This window comes from Planococcus citri, chromosome 1 (assembly GCF_950023065.1).
Source record: "Planococcus citri chromosome 1, ihPlaCitr1.1, whole genome shotgun sequence".
Taxonomy (NCBI): Eukaryota; Metazoa; Arthropoda; class Insecta; order Hemiptera; family Pseudococcidae; genus Planococcus; species Planococcus citri.
In genome coordinates this window covers 14,753,304-14,768,557 of record NC_088677.1, presented here as the reverse complement: position 1 = coordinate 14,768,557, position 15,254 = coordinate 14,753,304, and the positions used below count along the sequence as shown (strand labels likewise).

Genomic DNA, 15,254 nt, shown 5'->3' with positions numbered 1-15,254 from the left:
ATATTAGTCAGGAGCACTTTTTGAAATTTTTTTTGAGAAATCAATAAGAAAAATACCAATTACGTATGCAAATTACAATAATGGTAAACAAGCCATCAGCTATTCGCTGATTGCAAGAGAGTTTTTGCCTTTACCTTTTGCTTATTGGGTGATCTAATGCTCTATGCTTTTGAATAGTTAAAATAAAATGAGATGAGTAATTCGCGAAGGCATCTTTGGATTTTTAATGAATTCTTAAAAATCAAATTTACCTCAAAAATGAAAAAAATTGACTTAATTGACCTGGAAATCTGAAATTTTGTGTATTACTTACCCTCAAAATCAATTAGAAAATGGTTTCGAACAAATTTAAAGAATTCTGGAACCTCCAGCTGATTTTTAAAAGTTGATATTTCCCAAACATTTTATTCTCAACGGAGACAGATAGAGCTAAAATTTACTTCCTGCATTAATTTCAACATTATTTGATTGCAGGTGGTTTTAATAAGCCCTTTTGGAGTCTTCAGCAATATTTCAAAAGTTTCAGTTCATCATGAAATGCCTTAAAAACTGTACAAATCAGCTTTAGGATGGATAATCTTGATTTATAATCCCTTGTTAGAGACCTAATTCAACTTTCAAAAATTTTCTGGAGACTCCAGCACGCTCACAACAGTTTAAAACAGTTTCCAATCAATTCGTGGGGGTAAAATAATATTTTATAAGCAAGTATTATCAACGAATTTCAGCATTCTTGGTCAATTTTCTGAAATTGAAAGCTTGACTTTTCAGCCATTCATTTCAGCCTAAATGTGTTTTTTTTCTTAAATTCACCAGCCAAAAAGTCGAAAAATGCACTTCGGCATCTGAAATTTTACTTGGCGATATGTTTTTGCACGCTCTTTCTATTTATTTTGCGTGCGATGAACACAGCTGTACTGCCAATGTTTATAAGAGAGTTAAAAGAAGCAGAGAACAACACCTGGGTGTTCACATTTTCAGATCACAATAGAGTTTCTGCTAGCATTCTATGCCAACTAAAAAAATCATTGAAACTCCCGATCATACTTGATGGGACATCAGAATCCTGAAGCAAAATTAGAGAGAGGCAGTGAAGAATGAGTAGGTACCTATTTCAAACCATGTCTCAAACAAGACGAATAGACACGTACAACCACAATTCACCATGAGTAGGTATGTACAAAGTTTCCTGATTGCAAGAGGGGTTTTGCATTTTGTTAACCCAGGTTCCTTTGTTGAGGAACCAAATTGCTTCGAACAGTATATTAGAGTGGGTCTGGGTACCCTGCCCAATTCACCAAATCACAAAATAGTTGAGCTTTCAAAAAAAAATTATTTTGGAAAATGAAATTTTTAAAAAGCTGAAATCCTCAATTTCCAACAATACAAAATGAACGTGAGCTGGAAATCATTTTCAAAAAATGATTCAACAACACGAATAAAAAACATTGGTCGAAAGCACTTTTTCAAAACAAATTAGGTAAGTAAAAAAATGAACTTGAAAAAAAAATCAAATTTTTTTTTCATATTATTTTTTTTTATTTTTTTTTTGAAAAAATGCTTTTGACCAATGTTTTTGACGAATCCTTTTGATCTATTTTTCTGAAAAAAAAATCCTCATATATTCGTACTTGTCGGAAATGTCACATTTGAGATTTTTTGAAATTTTCATTTTCCAATAAGATTTTTTTTTCAAAAGTTCAACTAATTAAGTGGTAAAACACTTCTTTTTTTCCATGATGAAATTAAGTTTATATGCTACGTTTCCTGTTTCATAGCAAAAATACTTTTATTATTACTCACTCACACTACAAAGCTCGCAATTTCCCCAAATTTTGATTCATATTTTGGCTCGATTTCCGACAAGATTTTATGACTTGATAGATTGCAAAAACAGCGAAGCTGACTAATTCAACGGCAAAGTATAAGAGCTGAGCTGATACACAAGGCATAATTATATTCAAGCAGTAAGTTACCAATTCATTGTTCTCATACTTCAAAAAATTATACAAAAAATTAAAATAAAACCCTTCCTTTACTTTTTGGATTCTGAAAAAATTGTCAAAAGTTTGCGTGTGAAAGTTGCCTCTTCTCTCTTTATGATATTATTGTGTACGATCGGATGTGTCAATACAAATGGTTCACTATTCAGAGTTATTATATCTATGGCGTGATGAACAAAAAACGTCCGACCAAACGACCAATGAGATTTCACGTTGAATTGAAAATTTCACTATATAAACTTTTGAAAATATGCACCCAAGACACATTTACACGTTTGTTGTGCATTAACTCACACTTCAAGTTTTTCTTTTGGTAAGTTATGCCTAGATTACTTACTACAATAATACAGCCTTTTTTTCCACTTCGACTATTCGTTTTCTCAACGGTCGAAAATCGCCTTTTAAAAAGTTTAAATTGGACGTACCTAATTAAATTTTATGGCTAAGTTTTGTAATGTATTTTTTGTGTTTCGACAGCGTTTTTAATCAAACCAACTTCAATCTTCGAAATGGGTAAAGAAAGAGCATGCATGGAATTCTCCACCGTCCAAGGCAAAGAAAGAATCTCATTCGATAACATCGTCGTCGTCGAGCAAGGCAAAGAACAGACCGCCATGGAAAACATCGTCGTCGTAGACCAAGGCAAAGAAAAATCATCGATGGATTTCGTTATCGTTTAAATATCCCGAATTGCCTTTATTTTTAAGTGAGTATTTCATTTTCCTCTTTGAAAGACTCAAAATTGCTTATCGTCACCCTAATACGTAAAATATCTAACTCCATTTTTGTAAATTTTTCAGGAAATGCGAAAAACAGCATTATCAACTATTGATGGGTGTTACATAGTTAAGGTTATTTATTATAGTAAAAAAAAAAATTCTGGTAAAAAATTTTTTCACTTGACACCTTTTAAGCCACTTTGAGTGGAGTTAGATAGTTTTCTCGAATTCAAATGTGAATGGTACACCAATGAATTCACCTGAAGTAATTTTCAACATCGGAAGTTCCATACGAAGTGTTCACCTTTCAAATGGTGTTCATAACTCATTTTCATGTAACGTAAAAATAAAACAGTTTTACGTAGCTAAATAAACAGTTCGTTATCCTTTAGTGGAGTTAGATAATTTTCCTGACTTCGAACGCGAATTGTACACCAATGAATTCGCCTAAAGTAGTTTTTAAGGTCGGAAGTTCCATATGAAGTGTTCACCATTCAGAAGGTATTCATAACTCATTTTTGAGAAAAAATGGAGTTAGATACTTTACGTATTAGGGTGACGTTATATTTTGGTTCTAATCTCGATTCGTTGTTCAACAGGTTAATTTTAGGGTTTCGTTTCTAACTCACAATAGTCATCAAAAAAGAAATGCATTTGTTGGGTTTTCAATCAACGATCGATTGCGTGTATTAGATTTAAGACGTATTAAATTTTTGTATATGTTTCATGTCGTATTACTATATTTTGTAATATACCGTTCAATTTCCGTATACTTTTCGAGTTCTTAATTCATATTTACTTATAGTACCTATTCGAGAATGGCTTTACATGGATTTTATAGAAGTTCCAACACTGAAGAGGTGAAGACATCGCCACATTAAAGAGTACGCATACTTTCTTAAAAAGTAGGTAATTGTTTTTCTTATTGAATCTTCGGAAAAAGTGCTTCTGCGATACGTCGAGTTGAAATATCAAAATTATTCTCACACTTAGAACATACATCGTCATCTAACAGTCTGACTCCAGAAAATTCTACACAAAGCAGTAAGTATGGTAAATTACCCATCAAATAAAACTGTAAGTATCGTTTACCAATTTATCATTCACGAAAAGAGTTGACAAGTTGGACTGAAAGCATCATTAATGAATTTTTTTCGACAAGATTAGCAAAAACATAGTGCAGTTTTCGATTTTCATTGAATTTTCGAGAATTACATTCTGGCCAAAATGGGGAGAAAATCAAAATGTTACCTAAAATATCGGTCAAACTAAATCGGAATTCCACACAATTCTTTATTAATTTACAAGATTCCAAAAAATTACTCGAAATAGCAAACACAATTTCGAATAAAAAAAGAAAACAGTTCCATTTAAAGTTCAACTCGAAGAATCTTTTTTTTTTAGAAAAAGTTACCTAAGTATTCAAACCGGAAAACTTTTAGTTTCAAATTGAAAAATAAAACAGTTCTATTCAAATTTTAAACCAACGAATTTTTTTCGTTCAGGTAAGATTAGGTAGGTCTAGGTACTTATGAGGAAGTAATGCCAAATGGTGGAACATTTTTTGAATCGGACAAAACTATACATCATTATCCAAAATTTCGGACACAAAATGTAGGCTTTCAGTTCAATTCGGTTTTGATTATTTCCCCCTTTTTTTGCCCAAAAATGTTCCAAGATTCGCCCTGTTGCTAAGCCGAATGATGACCAGGATCCCACCGTATGTTGACTGACTCATCAAATACAATAGTAAGTATACTGAAGCGTACTGGCTTCTTGTTACGACCATTGAAACATACGAGTGATCAGTGCATTTAAACGTTTATTTTAACACTAAACTCGTAACATCTTAAGACCAATGTGTATGGCTAGTCGCTAGAAGAGACGCGAGAGAGAGAGAGAGAGAGATGCAGGATGGATGGACAATAGAGAGCAGGTTCCTAGAAGGAAGAAAGGACAGGATGAATGACGAATGTAGGTACGCGTGTGTAAGGAAGTATACCATTTACTAATTTACATATTTCATGAAAGAACGTTGACAAAGTAGACTGAAAACATCACAGATTATCTATTTTTTTCGATGAGATTGTCTAAAAAATCGAAAAAAGAACAAAGTGCATTTTTTGATTTTAGGCCATTTAAGTACATACTGAAAATCAAATTCAGGTCAGAAGGGGAAGAAAAAACGTTTCTGTCTCAATTTAAGTTGACATAAATTTTCAAATACCTAAATCTTCTTCATGTTTCCAAAAAAAAAAAAAAAAAGTGGCTGCAAATGTATAATTTTGAATAAAAAGGTAAACAATGTCTAATCAAAAAAATTTTCATCAGACTAGTGTAGGTACTTACAATAATAAGGTATTCCTAGTGACAGAAAAATTTTCAAACCGCACAAGACTAAATCGAATGACACACCCAAGAATACAAATCATCAACCGAAATTTCAGATGAAAAAGTGCATTTTTCGATTTTTGATAAGTTTTTTAAAATAAAATTTGGGTCAAGAATGGAAAAAATTCAAAACTTCACCAAACTGATCTAAAAAACTAAAATTCTGTACCTATTTGTTGCATTATTATCAACACCCCAAATCGATTAGAAACAATTTCGAACCGTTTTGAGCAGGTGAGTCTCGAGCAGATTTTTGAAATTTGAAAATTTCCACAAAAATTTACCAAATGAAGTTGGAAAGCTGAAATGCTAAATATTATCTCTCCTTTCGAAATGCAGATTCAGTTTGAGATTGTTTAAAGCCGTTCTGGAGGCTCCAGCCTTATCTCAGAAATTCCAGATTTCCGAAAAAAGGCCATAAAAATCTTCCAAAGTGACTTTACAAAGTTTGAACACGAATTGGTGCATTTTTTCAAACTCGGTTTCTGTCAGTTTGAAAACGTTCAAGTAAGTATTTCTTCAACGATTTTGAAATTTAAAAAATGAAACACACGGTTTCAAACCGACAGAAAATTTTAACAAAAATGGTGTGTAACTGGATAAGAGGGTAATTTGAGATGAAATGAACGCGTTTGCAGGTGCTAGGTATAGTTTATCTCGACAAATTTTATGACATTTTTCGAGAAACTGCAATTTTAAAACAATTTCTAGAGGATCCAGAACAGTTTGAAAGTCTTGTTAGAGATCTGCCTGAACTTTCGAAAATTTTCTGGAGACTCCAGTAGGTACCTAGACCTACGCTCACAACAGTTTAAAACTGTTTCCAACCGATTCATGGAGTAAAATAATATTATATAAGTCAGTGATAATAACAATTTCACCATTCTAGCTCAGTTTTTTGAAATTGAAAGCTTGATTTTTCAGCCATTTATTTCAGCCCAAATCGGTTTTTTAAAAATTGACCTGCCAAAAATCGAAGAATGAACTTCGGCATCTGAAATTTTACCTGATGATGTGTTTTTGCACGCTCTTTCTATTTATTTCACGTTCGATGAACACAGCTCGACAGTCAGTGAGGCCGCCGGATGTAACACAACTAGGAACTTGCATTCTCAGATCACAAAAGAGTTTTTGCTTTTTGCTCATTAGCATTCTGTCAACTAAAAAAATCATTGAAAGACTCCGATCGTACTTGATGGGACATTGGCATCTTGAGGCAAAATGAGGGGAAAACAGAAAGACAGTAAAAAACGAGAATTTCAAACCAGTCTCATACAGGGCGAGCTGGCTACTAAGCCAAAGATCCATGAGAACGGTGAGTGGACAGGAATTTTTATATAGGTACACAAAAAAAACTAGAATGCTGACAAACGTACGAATTTTCAATCAAAACAATTTTTTTCCTGAATGCGAGAGTTTTTTTGCCTTTTGTTTATCGAGGTTCCCATGTTGAAGAAACAAATTGCTTTGAAGAGTGTAATAGGGTACCCTGTTCATGTGTCCAATTACCGGAATCATAAGAAAGTTCGGCTTTCTAAAAAAAAATCATTTTGGAAAATGAAAGTTTTAAAAAGCTCAAATCCTCAATTTCCAACAAAACGGATGGACGTGAATTGGAATTTTTTTCTCAAATAATTCAAAAACATAAAGTAAAAAATATTACTTAGCACCTTTTGAAATTTTATTTTGAGAAATCAATAGGAAAAATATGTAAATCGTAATTATGTAATAGTAAGAAAGGTCAGTTAGCATTTCCTCCTGACAATGAGTTGAGCCAAAATAAAAACTTGGGAAAAAAATTAAACAAAAAAACAGAAATGTGTGCCTCAAAGAGAGAATTTTTTATCAAGTCATAAAATCTTGAGGAAAATCGAGCCGAAACATGACACAAAGTTTGGTGAAATTGCGAGCTTTTTTATGGGGGTAAAATAAATAATAGGTAATAATAAAAACCTTTTTTGCTTTGAAGCGTACGAGATGTAGCATAGAAATGTCTTCCATTTTGAAAAAAATAAGTAGGTATTTTACCACTTGATCACATGTTGGAATATGAAGATGAACATAGGAGAGAAATAGCAAACAAAAAATAAAAGTACAGATCCATAGTGTACAAACAAAATAATAGACCGAACTCGCACATGAATTTGAATTTATCTTCATTATTTTTGCTATTTCTCTTTAGGTTCATCTTCATATTCCAACATCTGATAAAGTGGTAAAACACTTCTTTTTTTCCATAATGAAAGAAAGCTTATGCTATATTTCCTGCTTGAAAGCAAAAATACTTTTATTATTGCTTACCCGACGACAAAGCTCGCAATTTCGCCAAATTTTGAATCATATTTTGGCACGATTTTCAACAAGATTTTATGACTTGATAGATTACAGAAACAGCGATGCCGGCTAATTCAAAGCAGCAGTGTTACATAAGGCGTAGTTACATATTCAAGCAGTAAGTTACCAATCCATTGTTCTCATACACTCCAAAACATTGTACAAAAAATTCAAATAAAAGCCTTATTTATTTTTTGAATTCTGAAAAAATTGTCAAAACTTTGCGTGTGAGAGTTGTTTCTTCTCTTTTTATTACCAGTTTATGATATTATTGGGTACGATCGGATGTGTCAGTACAAAGTTCTCTTATACTTTTAAGAATGTTGGACTCACATTTCAGTGTTTCATTAATTTTAAGATTTTTTTGTTCCTGAAGTTATCAGTTGTAGCGTATAGAGAATTGTGGTAGTTTTAGGTTGGTAGCACTGCACAACATGGCAGTTATGAATAAACTCTGACAACGTGATTATGTGCGTATTTACGTGTGTACGAATATATTACATTTGGCGACGAGGAAAATGGTTATTTAAATAATTTTTTTTTACAAAAAAATTGTGTTCTCGAACAAGACACCAGACACCAGACAATGGCTCCTAGACACAAAAATAAGCAGCCAAAGACACCAACATATGAAGAGACACCTTTTGCTGGTTTCATTCCACGCTTTCAGACAAACACCTATACAATACAACAACGCATTTCAAACTTCCGATTCACAGAATTCTCTCCACAATCCGAAGGATGACGTTATTACATACAACGATTTGAACTAGAAATCAGTCTACAAGGACTACATGATGAAATCGAAGCAAAGTGCAACTTATTGCTGAAATGCATTGGCCCAGACCGTTACCGAATGGTAAGTGATCACTTCGATCCAAAGCTAATAACTCAGCTCACTTACGAATCAATTGTGCAATTTCTGGATACATACTACCACCCTACGACAAACTATCTGTCAGAGCGAGTAAAATTTGGCCAAACCATTAGAAAAAATACGCAAAACATCTCGCAATTCGTTGAAAATCTATGTTCAAAAGCAGTGCAGTGTAAATTTAGAACAACACTGGACGAAAGGTTGAGAGATCAATTCCTAGTTGGCATAAACAATTCGTCAATGCTCGAAAAAATCTTCGTCGAACATCCAGACAAACATGCAACATTCAATGATGTTGTGAAAACAGCCAATCTACTGGAATCAGCTCAACTACAAGGTTTATCCATCATCACATCAGTAGCTGAAACAACAGCATCGATAAACGCGTTATTAGTAGCAGACAATAGTGAGGATGACGACCCAGAGTATGCTATACTTTATTAAGTCAATGCAGCTCGCCATATTATTAGATTTGTTATGGACTCGAAGATGTCCTCGGCATTTTTTTAAATTGTTTTTTTAAAAATATTATTATAGGATATGTAGCGTATAGAGAATTGTGGTAGTTTTAGGTTGGTAGCACTGCACAACATGGTAGTTATGAATAAACTCTGACAACGTGATTATGTGCTTATTTACGTGTGTATGAATATATTACATCAGTCATTTACAATTTCATTTTTCATTTTGGTTATAAATACTAAATAGCAAAAAAAAAAAAAAAAGAATAATAATAATAATAATAATAATAAGAAGAAACTGAATCTATAAATAACTAATAAGCATGTCTTATTTTTGTATTTCAAATTTCAATCTAAAAATTTTACAGAAATGTAGCAATTCAAATACTTTAGCATTTTAAAATTTAAACTAAAAAAAGCAACAAAGATAGAAAACAGGTAATACCCATACTATCCAGTACGTGAATATATTCGAGCGTAAGTCGAACAAAGTGGATCCGAACGAATCCGAAGGTTGCTGAAAAAATGCACTCTGTCCTCTTAAAACGTACTGCTAATTGCGATGAAAGTGATCGAACTTCAAATACGTATACTTTCTCAAAAAGTAGGTAATTTTTTTCATGTTGAATCTCGTAAAAAAAAGTCTTCTAGGTAAGTATTTCTCCTACGATTTCAAAATTGAAAATTTGAAACAGACGATTCTGATTACAAACCAACCGAAAATGTTTACGAAAAGGACGTAAAACCGGACAAGGGAGTAAGTAATTTGAGATAAAGTGAACGTGTTTACAGGCACTAAAGTTTATCTCGATGGACCTCATGACATTTTTCGGGAAACTGGAATTTTAAAAAAATTGTCAGAGGACCCAGAATGGTTTGAAACAGTCTCCAATTTAACTCGGCAAGTCAAGAAATAGGGCATAAACTGAATTTCTGCTTCATTCATTAACCAGTGAATTGTTCCAATTTTCAATTACGAAATCACTGGAAAAATATTAGGATTTCGTACCCGCAGAAACCGATTCTGAAAAAATAGTGCGTAATGTTTTCAACGTCGTTTGGGTATAGTAAAATTTTATGGGAATTTCGAGACCTTAAAACATCTGCTGAAATTATAAGCTCTAGATGGACTCCAGAGGGTTTAAAACTCTTTCCAATCGATTTGCAAGGGTTGAAAAAATAGGGTACATACAAAATTTCAGCTTGCTAGGTCAATTTTGTAGAATTTTTGATTTTTTTTCGAGGTTTTCAAACTTTTACGAAGAATAGGTATCGATAAAATATTTTTTTTTTGAAACGAGCCTGCCAAAATTGATATTGCCAAACTATATGTAGGTACCTAATCCATTATTGACATGTAAGCATATCTCTTTCTATTTCACCATTTCTTTTAACTATGACCTGATAAGTATAAGCTGAAGGATCAAGAATTTCGTCTGGCACTCTACATACTGGAAGGATATTCTTCGCTTAGCTGAGCCTGTTCGCAGCTCAATTCATGAAAACCCTGTATTACATTTCTCTTTTATCATTAGCCACGAGTCATACTCAATACCTATATCAACTTCAAGGCAGATTAATCAATTAAAATGAGAAGAGAAATTTACTTAGCTGTATCTTTTAATTTTTAGCGAATTCTTAAAAATGAAATTTAGGTCAAAAATGAAAAAATTGACTCAATTGACCCAGGAAGCTGAAATTTGGTGTATCACTTACCTACCCTTCCTTAGACCTGAAACGGTTTTAAACCAGTCTGAACAGTTCTGAAACCTTCAGCAGATTTTTAAAAGTTGATATTTCCATATACGATTTTAGACAACGGAAACAGAGAGAGCTAAAATTTACTTCCTTCTTCAATTTCAACATGTTTAGTCGATTGCAGGTGATTTTAAGCCCCTTTGGAGTCTCCATCAACTTTTTAAAAAATTCAGTTCATCGTGAAATATGGTACCATATAAACTGTCCAACTTAACTTCAGTACGGATAATCTCAATTGATATCCATTGTTAGAGACTACTTGAACTTTCAATAATTTGCTGAAGACTGCAGTACGCTTACAGCAGTTTAAAACTGTTTCCAATCAATTCATGTGGTAAAAAATACTTTATCAGTATAACGAATTTCAGCATTCTAGGTCTGTTTGTTAGTTGAAGGTTTGTGTTTTCAGCAATTTATTTGAGCATGAATCTGATTTTTAAAAAAATTGTCTGCCAAAAGTTGAAAATATGCCCACTTGAGGAACCTAAAATTTTGGCTCGTGGCACGTTTTTGGACCCTGCTTCTTATTTTACTTGCGATGAACATAGCTCCACTGCCAACGTATCTAGATTCCAGACGTAACAGTAAATCAAGTATAGGTACTCGCATTCTCAGATTGGAAAAGAATTTTTGCTTTTTGATCATCAGCACTTTGTTGATAAATAGAAAAATTGTTAAACTTCGATCAAACTTGATTGAACATCAGCATCTTGAGGCAAAACGGGGAAAAAAGAGAGATACACAGTAAACAACGGGTAGGTACCTGGTATTTCAAACCAGTCTCAAACAAGACGAAGGCAATACGAAAAAGAAGTGTTTCATTAATCCATGAGAACGATGAGTAGGTTTCCTGACTGCAAGAGGGTTCTTGCGTTTTGTTAACCTCGGTTCCCATGCTGAGGAAATAAATTGCCCTGAATAGTGTAATAGCTGGTACCCTGCTCAATTAATCGAATCACAAAATAGTTGAGCTTTCAAAAAAAATCATTTTGGAAAATTAAAGTTTTAAAAAGGCTCAACTCTTTGAATTTCCAACAAAACAAATGAACATGAATCGGGGTACTTTTACAAAAATAATTCAGCATCATGAAAAAAAAAAACATGAGTCAGAAGCAATTTTGAAAATATTTTAAAGAAATTAATAAGAAAAAAAGTCTCGTAATAACAGTAAAAAAAAGTCATTTTGCATTTCCTGAGTTGAGCAAAAATAAAAACTTGGTGAAAGAAATGCCTTTGACCAAAAAATGAAAAAAAACAAAAATCTAGACCGCAAAGAAAGGACTTTTTAAAAAATCATAAAATCTTGTCGGAAATCTGGCCGAAAATAGGTATGACACTTTCAGGGAATTGTGAGCTTTTTAGTATCTAGGTAATAATATACCAATTTTTGCTTTGAAGCACGAGATGTAGCGTAGAACTTTTTTCCATTTTGAGAGAAAAAATAAGTATTTCACCACTTGATCAGATGTTGGAATATGAAAATGAACATAGAGAGAAATAGGTAGTACCTACACAAAAAGACAAACCCATAACGTAAGTAAACGAAATAACAGACTGAACTCGCAGATGAATTTGAATTTTTCGTAATTATTTTCGTTATTTCTCTTTAAGTTCATCTTCATTCCAACATCTGATTAAGTGGTAAAACACTTCTTTTTTTCCATAATGAAAGAAAGTTTATGCTACATTATTTCCTGCTCCTAAGCAAAAATACGTCTTTTATTCTAACTCACCCACATTACAAAGCTTGCAATTTCGCCAAATTTTGAATCATATTTTGGCCTGATTTCCGAAAAGATTTTATAACTTGATAGATTACAAAAACAGCGAATCTGGCTAATTCAAAGACAAACGATTAAAAGAATAAAAAGCACTATCACACAAGGCATAGTTATTATTTAAGTAGTAAGTTACCAATCAATTGTTCTCAGGCTGCAGGTACCTACCTACCTACCTACCTACATGATTCAATTTCGTAAAGGAAAAAAATCATACAAAAAATTCAAATAATCTCTTTTTTTTTTGAATTCTGAAAAAATTTTCAAAACTTTGCGTGTGAAAGTTGTTTCTTCTTTTTCTCTTGCCATTTATGATATTATAGTGAACGATCGAATGTGTCACTACAAAGTTCACTGTTCAGCTTCAGTATATGCGACGAGATGAGCAGAACATCGTCCGACCAAACAGCCAATGAGATTTCACGTCAATTAAAAATTAACACTATACCTATAAACTTTTGAAAATATACACCTAAGACACAGTTACTCGTTTGTTGTGCAACTATTCACACTTCAAGTTTTTATTTTGGTAAGTTATACCTAAATCACTACGATATTATTACGTCTACCTAGTTTTCATGATAATTATTCATTTCCTATTCTGTTGAAAATTTACCAAAAAAATCTCTGATTGCAAGAGGGTTTTCACGTTTTGCTCATCAGTTGTCTTTTTAATTTACGTTCAAGATGTGAGGAAGCTACCGAGAAAAGTTTCGAGTCTCTCTCAAAGTGCGACCATTCATTTTCCGAGTTCTAATCTTAATAGGTATCAACTTATTCGAGATGGTTTTACTTGATTATAATTATTATATGGTTTGCTGAGGTATTGAAAATAATTGAACTTCAAAGAGTAGGTACATGACGTATGTACTTTCTCAAAAAATAATCGTATGACGAGAATTATTATTATTACCTAAATCGAAAAATGACTTACTCATTTTCATATGTAGGTAAGTTGGTAAGTTCATTAATTTTAGAGAGTATCACTTCCGTAGTGAAAATTGACACTTACCTAAAACAAAAGGAACAAAAATAGAACATGATTAGTTAGTTTCAATTAAAATAATTTCATACAGGAGGTATTCGATCGTGTTGAATCTTCGGAAAAAGTCTTCGACGATACGTCGAGTTAAAATATTGAAATTTAATTATTCTAGCTCACACTTCTCAAATATTTTATCGTCATATTGACTCAAGAAAATTCCACACAACGCAGTAAGTATGGTCAAGTACTCATCAAATACAAATGTAATATCATTCACCAATCAATTTCACGAAAAGAGTTGACAAGGTGGCTTTAGACTAAATGCATCATTGATGAATTTTTTCGACAAGGCTGGAAAAAAACAAAGTGCATTTTTCGATTTTCGTTGAATTTTTAAGAATTATATTTGGGTGATCACAACTGAGAAAAAATTAAAATGTTGCTAAAAATATTGACCAATGAAATTAGAACTCCATACATTTCCTCCCTAATTTACAAAATTACAAAAAAAAAACACTCAAAATAGCAAATTTCATGAAATAGATTACCAAATTAGTAAGTATATCTCTTCCTATTTCGTCGTTTCTTTTACGTAGGTAATAGCATAGTTATACATATGTAACTTAATAACGTAAAAAGCATTTTTTCAGAGGTGAATTTGATAAAAACATATTTTTCAAACACCACAAAATCTGACAAGGGAACCTCAGTAGTGTGCAGTAATCGATTTGACCCGATTTTTTTTCTACATTAAGAAGATCCCGAGGGCAGTAAACCGCCACCCAATCACAACTACGTGCCTCACAAGTGCCCAAATGTTTCGAAATTTCGATTTGTTGGACAATTCCGCAAAAAGTGAAATGATTTTTTGAAAAAAGTAAAAAAAAAAGGGATCTTCACAATGTACCTACATAGGTACTTATCAAGAGTAAAAAAGTCACTGGGAACATAAAATATCTTCAGAGCACCAAAAATTTCGAAAAATTTCCCAAAAATAGTTGAAAAATAGGATTAGGCAGCTACAATTTTAAGGATCGTATTTTCTACTCAGAAGATAAATTCTCCAAAGTTGGGGAGGGAGATTTCGAGTCTGCGCGTTCGAAAGGGTAATTTTCGTAAATTTTAATTTTCCAAAAATGACCGAAAAATGCAATTGGCCAGCTAAAACTTTGGAAAACATCTATTCTAATCAGAGATGAATAATTCCCTGAGATTTGGTCGCGAAGCATTAGCTACCTGCCGAATCGCATTTTTCATCCTTTCTGAAACGAAATCACACCTGAACTCCACAAAACTCTATTTGTGACTAGAACGACGATTCTCAAAGTTTTAGCAGCCCAATCACATTTTTTTCATCTTTTTTGGAATATTTTTCGAAAGTTTTGGGCACAAAAAATACCCGAAATCGCAGCTAAATTTCGAGGAATTTGTCGTCTGACTAGAATACTAAAATTTCCCAACTTGTGTAGCAGCCCAATGCACATTGTTCATTATGAACCACCCTGCGTGTTGATTTGCTCCTTTTAACAGTAAAATAAAAAGATTCATAGGATGATGCAAATTCTCGTAGTACCTATGTACTTCTAGTAGAACCATTAATCAACGAAGCAGTATGACCCAACGGCAAATGGTCCCCTGGTTGACTGCAAGAGAGTTTTTGCTTTTGGGTTATATGTACTTAATGCTCTCGTAAGGCATACATTTTTTACTCGTAATTTTTGTTCTTTGTATAGGTACTCGTAGTATTTTTATGAGCCAAACCATTGAGAAAAAATATCCATAAAATAATAATATGTAAAAGTTCAAATGTGTAGTTACAGCTCTGAAGTTATTCTCTTCAAATTATTTTTATCACTTCGATTTTGAACTTTTGAAAGCTAACTGCCTGCCTGTTCGCATCCCATTAATTAATCTTTTCGACAGATTGTGGTTCTAAAAAAAATTATTA

The 15,254-nt window shown here is 32.7% G+C and overlaps 1 protein-coding gene and 1 long non-coding RNA gene across 3 annotated transcripts in view; one reads left to right on the top strand and one right to left on the bottom strand.

The window, feature by feature from the left end:
* Positions 1-15,254, bottom strand: part of LOC135847977 (uncharacterized) — a 746,225-nt gene that overhangs the window by 345,385 nt on the left and 385,586 nt on the right. The window lies entirely within an intron of this gene.
* LOC135842018 (uncharacterized) lies at positions 2,160-3,422 on the top strand. Of its 2 annotated transcripts, none has more exons than XR_010558048.1 (3): positions 2,160-2,316; positions 2,481-2,709; positions 3,322-3,422. It is a non-coding gene; the product is annotated as an uncharacterized LOC135842018 (long non-coding RNA). The 2 variants fall into 2 exon arrangements; XR_010558049.1 differs by lacking the exon at positions 3,322-3,422 and adding an exon at positions 2,804-2,818.